Here is a 12,610-nt window from a genome sequence, read left to right as displayed (position 1 = left end):
ATGACACAGCAAGAAGGCAGCCATCTGCAGGCCAGGAAGAGGACTCTCACCAGAATGGGAGCTTGCTGATATCCTGATCATGGCCTTACCAGCCTTTATGACTATGAAATGTAAATGTCTGTTATTTAATACCCCCAGTGTATGGCATTTTGTTACAGCAGTCCTAGCTTTGCTGACTAAGAAAATAATTGAAATTAAGTTTTCTGAATTGAAGATAAACTTCCTAAAATTAATTATAACAATGATATACAAAAGATGTGGAAGACCTGTCATTTGAAAACTGAAACATTGCTAAGCAGAATTAAAGAAAAGTTAAATGGAGAAATGTACTAGATTTATGGATCAGAAGGCTCAATATTATCCAAGAAATAATATCCCTCACTTCTTATTGCTCTATAGATTTAGTGCAGTTCCCTTAAAATTGTAGCATGTTTTTTTGTGATAACTGACAAATAAATCGTGAAATACATATAAAAATGCAGAGGATTTTAAATAGCATGTACTGAAGAATAAAAAGGTTGAATGATTAATGCTATCAGATTTCAATATTTTTTACAAATCCATAGTAATTAAGATAGTGTGGCTTTGGCATAAGGGTAGACAAATAGACATACTAAAGGAGTATGTACTCCATAAATTGTGTCACATGGATACAATCACTTAAGATATGATAAAATGGTACTGGGATTCAGTGGAGGGAAAGATGGCCTTTAAAATAAATTGTGCTAGATCCATTAGCTATTCATGTGGAAAAATAAATGTTTCTCCTGTCATATACAAAACATTGATATAAGACATAACATACACCTAACTTCAAAGGTGAAATAATAACAATCTAGAACACAATGAACTCAACAATAAATCAACTTCATAGTCTCAATTTCTTAACACAACATACCTCACCATAAAACAAAAAAGAAAAAAAGATGTATTGGATTTCATTAAAATTGAAAATTTGTCTAATGGATGAAACCATTAAGAAAATAAAAAGTTGACATATTCCAAAGAAGATATTTCAAATACATACTTCCAACAAGGATCTTATTTTGAAATATACAAAAAATTGCAATAATGTAATATTCATAATGTGTGACAGGGTTTCTCAACCTTGACACTATTGACATTTTAGGCTGGGTAATTCTCTTTCATGGGGGGTTGCCTTGTAATTGTAATAGTCATTAATCTTCATTTAACATTTCTGATGAAATGTTACAATTACAATTACATTGTATGTAATTACTATTACATTGTATGATATTTAGCTGCATTCCTCATCTCTATCATTTCATGCCAGTAGTTGTCCCCATGTCTGACACATAAAAAGGTCCCCAGATATTGCTAAAGTCCCTTGGTTGAGAACCACTAATACATCCCATTGGATCAATAATAAATACAAATATAAATAGTTAGTAGATATAATTTTTTTTAAATTTAAATATTAAATATTAATACAACTGAAAGAAGAATTGAGATATGACCTATAACAAGGGAAAAATAGTCAAACCATACTGAGAAATATTTGGATGATGGAATTTTAAATATTCAAAATATAGGAATTTTGAAATAATTAGAAATTTATAGGAAAACATATACATGAGAGAAAAAATAAAAGATATAAAAAAGGAATCAAGTGGAATTTTTAGGGCTATAAAATACAATATAGAAACAGAAATTCCATTTCAGACAAAAGAACATCAACCACAAAAATAGAGGGGCACCTGGGTAGTTCAGTTGGTTAAGTGTCCGCCCTCTGCTGGGGTTATGATCCCCAAGTCCTGGGATCTGCCCTACATTAAACTGCTTGCTCAGTGGGGAGTCTGCTTCTCCCCCTCTCTCTACCCCTCTCCTCCCTCCTTCTCTCTTAAATAAATAAATTATTTTAAAAAGTCCCTGGATATAAAATAGAAATAATTTAAGCTTAAGCAATAGCTGAAAAAAATGTGGAAAACATTAACAGAGCCCATTGACCTATGATTCAGGGATGACAGAAAGCCTATTTGAAGAAATAATGTTTTAAAAAAAAATGTTTTAAAATCACAGAATGAAATTAGGTTTGAATGCTTCATGAAAAAAATCACGTCAAGACATACAATAAATGCTGAAATTGAGCAATTATAAAATCTTAATATCTGTCAGAGGAGGAAAAATATATATACAGAAGAACAAGATATTGATAACTCTAGAATAGTTTCAGAAACTATGCCCACTATTTTTAAAATATGAAAATGAAAAAAACCTCAAAGTAGAATTCTATGCCAAAATTACCTTCTCAAACTTAAAGGTGAAAAAAAGACATTTTTGAGCAAATAACAGATTAAATATTTCATGGTCATCAGAAATGTTAAATAAAGCTTAATGACTATTACAATTATAATATGTGCAAATAAAAGCATGACATGGCAATATAGTACAAGGGAGGTTAGAGGGTAGAGAAGTTCAGTATAGGTGAAATGATATAATATTATTTAAAGGTACTAGAATGTGAATTTAAAATTGCATAATATAAATTCTAGAAGAACCAAGAAAAAGAGGAAGTGGGACTGGAATGACAGAATAACAGAACGAAAGTAGGAGGAAGGAAGGAGAGGAAGAAGAAAGAAAGGGAGGAGAGGAGGGGGAAAAGAACAAAAGAAAAAAAAAAGAAAAGAAAAGTATTTTGTTAAAATAACCACGTATGTCTAATGGCTACTAATCTGGACATATCCTAGGTTTAAACTATTTGGCCCTTTCCAGATCAAATCAAAACATGCTCTTTGGTTATCGACGTGGTTTCCATAAGGAAGACTATTGTTCTTCATAAATCAGCCACAGTAAATCCTGAAGACAGTCAAACTCTGATGAAGAAGATAAGGGGAGATCTGTGTGATGGATGCTGTCAAGTGTCCCTTACTTTGTATTGCAGAAGTAATTAGGCTCATGGCTCAATGATCCCTTTAGATGTTGATAGTCACTTAAGCCAGGGAATCTTGCTGTACAGGCAAGTAAATTGGCCATAGATAATTGGAAACTAAAACCACTCTCATTTCAAGAATTCCGTCATGCACACATTTATGGGAACTTAGAGGAAGATTAAAACAGGTCATGTAGAAACCACCCAAGAAAGACATGGTACTGAGGCAGGAGATTGGAATGCTAAGATTTTTGTCAGATGCTTTAGGGATTCCTGAACCATTAACCCCTACTGGGGATAATGAAATAAAATGACATGGAAACATCCAAGCAGAGAAAAAGTGGACCTACTTCTGTCTCACCCACCAAAACCATTAGTCTGAATACTGTGGACTTAACTCAGTGTTCATAGGAAGGCTGTCAACTGACAATTTTAGGCAGATTTCTCTGAAGACAAGATTTCTCTGGAAATCTGAAGGTAGATTTCTCTGCACAGAAACAACAAATGGATCATACTGGACTCCTTCCAGAAGTCCCAGTGGTCTAAAAATGGGAATTCAATGGAACCGTCACCTATTCAGCTCTAGGATTTGCTAATCCTCTTGTTAGCAAGCCTACTTGCTCAACTCTAGACCCCAGCAGTTACCTCTTATGACAGAAACACCCCAACCTCTAGATCAAAAAAGGCCTATTTCATAGCAATGGAATATTTAGAAGACCACCACCCACAGGTCCTCTTCCCTGGGCATGATCAGGGACTAAAAACACATACCAACCCCCACATGTGATCAAGTGCTCCTTGCCTGCTGTCTTCCCTAAACATCTCCTAGAAAACTCTAGGTGTCCATCTTACAAGCAGAGAGGTCTGTTGTAGGGCTTGAGTTTTCCACCTCAGCCAGCTACAGGCATCCGAACTAAATTTTTCCCTCTTTTCCAAACCCTTGTCTTTTGAGTTATTGGCTTCTCTTGCCATGAGTTTATCCAAATTTGTTTGGCAAGTGTTCCCAAACCCAGCCAGGAGCTATGCTCTCAATTTATGCAGTCCCCTCAGGGTACCCTGAAACAGAGCAGTTGTCCCCAATGGCACATTAGGGTTCACCTGCTCTTTTTCTGAGTTAGTGGCTATGATACATGGTTCTATAATAGTTGTTAAAAAGCAGCCACCAAAGAATACAGTGAAAGGTTTATAATATTGGAGAGTCTATAAATGTACTTCATGTAGAGCAATGCCTCTGATCAAAAAAGGAACTCAACTGTTACTAATCTACAAAAACAACTGAAGAAACATCGGATTGCATAGCTGTATCACATTTCTTTCTTTTTGAGATCTTATATATCTATTTAAAGAGAGAGGGAAATCATGAGGGGGGCAAGGGCAGAGGGAGAGAGAAAACTTTAGGTTGATTTTAGCTCTGAATGTGGAGCTGGTTGGCAGAGTTTCATCCCACTATCCTGAGATCATGACCAGAGCCAAAATCAAGAGGTGAAATCAACAGTTTCCCCCACCCACAACTGACTGAGCCACCCAGGCTCTCCTACATCACTTTTCCTTCACTCTTGGAGCAGTGGTCTCATTAAAAATGCTTTGGGAGAAGGGGGTGGGATTATGGACATTGGGGAGGGTATGTGATTTGGTGAGTGCTGTGAAGTGTGTAAACCTGGTGATTCACAGACCTGTACCCCTGGGGATAAAAATATATGTTTATCAAAAATAAAAAATTAAAAAAAAATGCTAATAGACAATTCAAAGTTACTTCAAACTGGAGTGGAGAGGCATGAAGATCTGACTAATATTTTTGAGTAAATATGTTTTTCAATTGGATATGGAAGAGAGACAATGGGATATTCCACAGGAAACATTTCCTAAAATTGAGGGGTTAGAATAAGGAAATGGTGAGACTATAATTCCCCAGCTTTACATCTTTATATTTTCTGTTTTGATAGGTCCATTTATGGTTAAAATAGTGCCAAGCCTAAGATTAGTGTACAGTAAATGGTATTATGCATTTGTATTTTATCTTTTCAAATATTCTTCAAGAAAGTTTTCATATTCGTGCACTCCAGACCTGATAGTGGTTTTATATTTCCTTAGTAAGAAATATCCATTTCAGTAAGTAGGCAATGTCAGATGTTTAGGGAATGTGTAAACTTTTTTTTTTTTTTTTTTTTTAGATTTATTTGACAGAGAGAGACACAGCAAGAGAGGGTACATAAGCAGGGGGAGTGAGAGAGGGAGAAGCAGGCTTCCTGCCAAGCAGGAAGCCCCATGCAGGGCTCGATCCCAGGACTCTGGGATCATGACCTGAGCTGAAGGCAGACGCTTAATGACTGAGCCACCCAGGCATCCCCCAGGGAAAGTTTTCTCTGTAATTCAGGGAAAACAACATGGCATCTTTAATAATTCCCATTGGTATTTAATCATCAGTTGGGTATTGTTAGGTCTCAAAATTATGTCACATTTTTATCACCACACTCTCAATATATATGACTCTTTTTAAGTAAAATGTTCATATTTGTCATTGTTTTAGGGAAATACTATTATTTTTGGAAGGAGAAGCTCTCCAGGTTTCAATGTGTCTTACTCAAGTAATGTTCTGAAAACACTGTAAAACCGGTGAGTCATAGGGGAAGATTTAACATACATCAAAAGAATATAGAACCATTTCTAGATATAGGCTTTTAATTTCTTTGTTCAAAGGTAGAATGAAATGTTGGAAGTCCTTTAGGAGTCAAACACTATGACAACATTAGAGAGTTCTAGAAGGCATTATCATTCTAGTTATACAGACACATAGCATAGTCTCATTATAAGTGTGACAACGTGGGGCAAATAAGTGAATGCACTTTGATGCACTTCAGGTGATTTTATTTTCCATCTGCTAGAGAGTTTCCGTGTCAAACTTCATGATGTCAGTATCTTTACAAATAAACATTCAAGAGCATTTCCAATCTGTGCCAAATGCTGCCTCCTCGGGAAGTAAGTGACTGAATGTTATCTTTGCTTTTCTTTTCAAGCAAGCATGTTATTCCTTGTACTTATAAACCTACCAGACCTAACACTTCGGCTTCGGTTTATGCTGTTCTGTTCAACAAGCAGACAAACAAAAGTCAGCTAAGTTGACTAGTATCATGTGGACAAGAGCATGATTTTAGCCAGTCTGACCCAAGTCATAATGCTTATATCTCATATTCTTCTGTTTTAAGATTTCAAGTACTTAAAAAAATACATGTTAATAGAATGAATCACTCCTATATTCTCAGGTAGTTGGACAGACTGCTCTCTGTAGATCAGGCAACTAGTAAATCAATCACTGTTTGTCTTTTCTCTTCATAATTTGATGTCTATGATCTCCTGTGAGTAAATTTCTACTTCTAATACTCAACCATATTCTCTGCATGTGAGTCTATGCATTAGAATTAAAATGTTGATTTCAAGGATTATTTTACTTTTCTTCTCATCCATTTTGGATTAGCCAGAAAGTTGTTTACAGTAAAGAGAAAGTTGTTTCTATGGTAAGGGGGAGATGCTGGGCAGATAATCAAAAGATTCCACTGAAAACCAAATTTTTCTTTTTTCTCTGTTGCCCCCTAGCCCCCATCCTTACTTTTAGTGATTATGTCAAAGAATGTGTGTGTGTGTGTGTGTGTGTGTGTGTGTGTGTGTGTCTATGGTTTAGTTAAAAACTTATATGTGAAAATGTGCCTTAGAGGAAAGTTATAGATTAGTGCAAGTTATACTATCAAAACAGAAAAAAAGGTTGAAATATTCTATGATTTTTAATAAGCCTACCTACTCCAACACAGTTATATATCACTAGTACTAAAAAAATCCAAAAAGTTTTATTTTTAAATATCTGCCAGTTTTCACTCACTTCATCAGTGTCTCTATTGATAGTCTTTATAACATGTATTATGGGGAATATAAGAGTAATTTGTCCATTTTCAAGGAGCTTAAAATGATCTGGAGAAAGAAGAATCACGACACTAGAAATAAGAGACCTTGGACTAGAACACATTTGCCTAGCTCTTGTTCTAGTCTTCCTTCAATTTCAGAATATTAATACGTAATGCACACAGTATACCTGGAGAATATGTAAATGATAGAGCACATGAGATAGACCATAGTACAGTGGAAATTGTTGTGGGTTTTGTACTGGGGAAAGTTTCATTATACAGAAGAGAAGCCTCAAGGTGTCCTGAAAGATACGGTCATATGGACAGAAGATTTTGTCTACCTAAAATGATGGAAATATGTAGGGATAGAAAAACAAAATGTTTGGGGAATTGCAGAAAACCATGAATTTGTTTTTACCAAAACAGAAGTTGTATTTTGGCACTGTTAGAAAACAGTATCGGATATTTAGAGTGGATGAGAGGCTGATTGTGAAGGCCCAGGTCAACTTGGGGTTTGTAATTGTTGTTTTTTCTTTAAAGAAGACAATGACGGGATGAAAACAGAATTCTTGTGAGTAATGTTCATTTCCTAAAAGTAAACTGTATTTGTGGGGGGAATTAGGATTATGTATCATCAAAGAAATGGAATTGTGTATAGTGATGAAATGTGGATTTTCTTGTGCTATTAGGAATATATTTTTAATGTATTGACAAACCCAAGGAAAATAACTATGCATATGAATATTATTCTCTCAATAAATAGTATTGAACATTATTGTCTTAATAAAAATCATATAAATGTAAATAGATACTAATACCCACACCACACACACACACACACACACGGAACACACGCACTGTCCTAATGCATATATTACTTTTCTCAAAGACTATCCAGGAAACAAACTGTTATGAGTTATCTTCTAGCTACATGTGGCATGTTTTCTTTTCCATTCGTGTAAGCACCTTGTTCCTTTTTAAAAGTAAACTAGGGAAAAATACGTACTCCTAACAATTTTATTAGAATGGTTATTCTGTTTCTGTTTAAAAATGCTTCAACATCCAATTTGACACTTTTAAAGAAATGTGCTTAGAGTTCCTAATTAACATGGACTTTTCTTTAATACTGACTTTATCTAGATGCTGAATATTCATTATGCATTTCATTCATTCATTCACTCCTTCAGTTGATATTTGAGTAGTCATGTAGTCAGTATTCCAGATGTTAGAATGTGTATAAACTACCTCATATATATTTGAAGTCTGTACTATTGTCTTCATATGCAGTTTCAAAAATGAGATTTCAAAAAGCATTAGTATGTATCTTTTAAATATTAGCCATAAAACTGAAAGGAGACATAACCTTCCTACATGGAAATGAGTAACTTTACATACTTAATATGACTTATGACTTTGCATCAATACAAGTTTCTCAGAGCAGATAATTGGCCAGGGGACATGTTTTTTATAGGGAAAATACATCCCCAATTGGATAAAATGTACACATGGGATTGTCTGAGAGAAACAGACTATATAGCATTATGATGCTTCTTACTTCTATTACTGAAGACTGGGAGCATAAATTGCAGGAAATGAATGAGAATATGGGAAAAGGAGATGCAAGGCTATTCCCAGGATTCACATGAGACACTTTCTCATGAAAGTATTTTCTCCACTCTGGTAAGTAATGCAAAAACAGAAGCCTATACTTTATTATGATGATGGTGATATGTTAGTCACCATAGAGTACATGATTAGTTTTTAATGTAGTGTTCCATGATTCATTATTTGCATATATTTACTGAAGGAGATTTGTAAAAATCTAGGTGATTGAAAACCATTAATGATTAAAATAATTTTTTAAAGCAAAACTGGTAAATCTCCTATTGTTATAAGCATGGCTGATGGGAAAGTTATGGCATAAATTTAGGTGATCTAAATTTATGCCATTTAGATCACCTAAATTTATGCCATAATACAGAGAAATTGTATTTCTCTTATCCACATGAATCAGGTACTTCAAGCCACCTCATTTTGTCATTTGGAAGCTTGTGATAATGATACATGCACAAGCCAACCAGCAATCCTCTTTATAGCAACAATTAAGTGAAAGAATGAATGAATCAATACAAACTGAAAATGAAATAAATTCAGTTCCATTTGGCTGGGAACTTTCTACATTCATGGTATTTCTTACTTAAAATCCTAGAAGAGACAATTGATGTGAATGGTGTTAAATGTTGAGTGAATAATTTATACATGGTTAACATATATAATAATGTATGGCATGTATATAATTACATGGTTCTCACCCTTACAAAGTGTGCAATGACCATTACTGATACTAGCATGAGCTCTGACAGATTCATGCAAGAATGGAGCAGGAAAGAAGCAATACATTTCTCAGGAGCCAAAAACTTACAAATAAGACATAATTTAAGGTTTAATTAATAGTTCTTTACCAGAATCTCTTTCAAAATATGGATCTTTAAAATCCACGCTGTGTTTTCTACATTTGTCATTTCCAGGATAAGAAACTCAGTATTTTTCTATGAATGTAGAACCTACCACCATCATAATCATATTTATATACCTCTTCATACAATTAAGAGGCATTCAATATCATGTAATCTGATTGTTTTTATTTCATGTTACTGAGGAGGAAACTTAACCCTGGAAAGGAGATACTTGTCCTATGTTGCCCCCAATGAGTAGCTCAGCTAGGTGTTGTATTGAGGTCTTCAGATTACAAGTCCACAATACAATGATAATTTCATGTGCTGTTTTTATTTTTGTCTTTCAGAAATATATATTATGAATTCTCCTTGCTTTTTGGGTACACTTCTCTGGGCCATTTCTGAATCACTGACTCTCAAAAGTGGGAGGTGCTTTAAGTTCAGGTACACAGTTTAAGTGTCAAAATTAGATACCAACATGAACCATACTTTCTGTAACCACAACTTTTCTGCTCACAATTCTCACTCACTTTGATTATGATGGGATAAAGTTGACAACATGGAAAGGGAAAACCATTCGTTGGTGTCCGAGTTCATTTTGTTGGGACTTTCTAAATCTCAGAATCTTCAGATTCTATTCTTCCTAGGATTCTCCGTGGTCTATGCATGGATTGTGTTAGGAAGCCCCTCATCTTGGTCACTGTGATCTTAGATTCATGCCTTCACACACCAATGTATTTTCTGCTTATCAGTCTCTCTTGTATTGATATGATCCTAGCTTCTTTTGCTACCCCTAAAATGATTGTGGATTTCCTCCAAAAACAGAAGACCATCTCTTGGTGGGGATGTTACTCTCAGATGTTCTTCATGCACCTCTTAGGGGGGAGTGATATGATGTTGCTTGTAGCCATGGCCATAGACAGGTATGTTGCCTTATGCAAACCCCTCAATTACCTGACCACCATGAGCCCATGAGTGCTTGTTTGGCTACTGTTATCCTCCTATACAGTTGGATTTGTGCATTCATCTAGTCAGATGGCTTTCATGCTAAATTTGCCCTTCTGTGGTCCCAATGTGGTGGACAGCTTTTTCTGTGACCTTCCCCTTGTGATCAAACTTGCCTGCAAAGACACCTACCTGCTACAACTGCTGGTTGTTGCTGATAGTGGCCTCCTGTCCCTGGTTTGCTTCCTCCTCTTGCTTGTCTCCTATGGGATCATCATATACTCAGGCACCGTGCTGCAGGTAGTTTGGCCAATGCCTTCTCCACTCTGTCAGCACACATCACGGTTGTGACTCTCTTCTTTGCCCCATGTGTCTTTATCTATGTATGGCCCTTCAGCAGATACTCTGTCGATAAAATTCTCTCTGTGTTTTATACAATTTTCACATCTCTCTTAAATCCTATTATTTATACATTAAGGAATCAATAAGTAAAAGCAGCCATAAAGAAGATAAGGACTCGACATATAAATGCGAAACACACTTTGTAAATGATGCATCTGAAGAAATAATTTCTTGTGTGGACATTTTAAGGAATGAACTTTGAAGCTATTTCATGTTCTATAAAAGGAACCAGTAGGTGAAACTGTTAAAGAGCAAACCCCTTTTTTTGTCACTTTCAGTGATTAAACACATGACATGTAGAGTCTGGAAGACATGCATTTAAATCCTCTCTTCACTGCTTCTTATCATGCAAATTTCAAAAAAATGAATAAATTCTCTTTATCGACTTAATTATCTACAAAATTTCTTTATATGTTTCTTTTATTATTTTGGAATGTTTTTAATTTTTACAATTTTATTACTTTTCTATTATGCTTGTAGTTATTACTGCTGCTATTTTAATTGTAGGTGTTATTGGGAATCTATCAGTAGAAAATGTACACAGATGACTTCTCACATAGGCCGTTTAGCTGAGTGTCTGATTAACTGGTGCTAAAAGAGTACATTTAGTAGGTAATCCCTAGTTAATGTGTATTCATTTTAGTCACTTAGTTGCCCCAGATACAGTGCCTCCAACCATGCTTCACATATTTTGTGAGCCTACAGTGAGCCAGAAGATACATCCCTGATTTCAGGAAGTTTACAGCCCATTGATGGGGAGAGTGCACTAAATTTGCAATCATGTTGTGTCATGGACAGTACTATATTACGTGGTTGCAAGTCCAGTACAACTTTATCAGTAATAACACCAATATTTGTCTCTGCCTTTTTTTGAGTTCACTGATATATTGACTCAGAGTCTATAGGGAAGAAGGGGTGACTGGTACTCCTGAAAAGTCTATCTTCAATTCTTAGTACCAGATTCAAACTTTCTTTTTCATCTTTTAAAATACAGTTTACAAATAGAAAAAACAATCATTCTCTTTAGTGTACAATGCTGTGAATCTTGACAAATGCATAGTCATGTAACCATAACAATGAAAATATAGGAGAATTTCATCAACCCTCAAATTTCCCTCTGCCCCTTTGTGGTGCATTCTTCTGTCTCGTGTTCCAGCTCTGATAAAAGGGATCTGGTTTGGGTTTTTTTTTTTTTTTTGGTCCCTGGTTTGCCTTTTAATAAGTTGAATCATATAGTGAGTAGCCTTTTGAGCATGTTTTTTTTCAGTCAGCATGATGCCTTTGGGATTCATTCAATAGCAAGTTGTTTTCATTATTAAAAATCTATTTTACATTTTAGTATCTATTATATAAGTGCCCTTATTGCTATTCTTCCTCAGATTATCTTGAAACCAGTTCAGTTATTCATTGATATTAGCTGGAATGATTTTATCAAATGATATGAATACTAAGTAATTATAATTTCATTAATCTTATATATTGATTTATGGAGAAATAACAGTATTGGTCTTTTTATTCCTAGAACATGATTTATATTCTGAACCATGTCCCCCAGTATCGCCCTCGACCCGCAAGGATGACAAGAAGCCCCAGTTCAGCCTGCCTCCGACACCCAGTAACATTTTATAACTTCCTTCATTATATACAGAAACTACCTTAAACTTACAATTTTTTTTTACGTTTTTTAGCTCATTTTTTTAGTTGTGTGGGGTTTTGTTTTATTTGGGTTTTTGTTTGTTTGATTGTTTTTTGCTATTTCTGGGATAAAGGAAAAGTAGAGTTATATGTATATTTCTTTGAAATTAGCCACTGACCTGAACACTAAGTCATTGAAATTTTTCGCTGATTTTCTTGGGCTTAGCATATAAGTTTCAACTATGATAATCTTATGTTCTCCTATAATTTTTCAACATTTACTTCATATTTTAGCTTATCACATGTCTAGGACTTAATACTGTCTCTGAATTTTTTCCTGGTTGCCAAAGAACAAAATAGGTATATCTCATAAAATTGATGACACATCT

At 34.9% G+C, this 12,610-nt stretch overlaps 1 pseudogene; it reads left to right on the top strand.

Annotated features, from left to right (window-relative positions):
* Nucleotides 1-9,798: 9,798 nt before the first annotated feature.
* On the top strand, nt 9,799-10,732 carry LOC101690756 (annotated as a pseudogene).
* The last annotated feature ends 1,878 nt before the right edge of the window (nt 10,733-12,610 follow it).

The sequence above is a fragment of the Mustela putorius genome, unplaced genomic scaffold, assembly GCF_011764305.1.
Source record: "Mustela putorius furo isolate JIRA1106 unplaced genomic scaffold, ASM1176430v1.1 tig00003896_pilon_pilon_pilon, whole genome shotgun sequence".
In the NCBI taxonomy this organism is placed as follows: domain Eukaryota; kingdom Metazoa; phylum Chordata; class Mammalia; order Carnivora; family Mustelidae; genus Mustela; species Mustela putorius.
The sequence above is the reverse complement of the archived record's forward strand: the minus strand, read 5'-3'. Positions and strand labels throughout refer to the sequence as shown.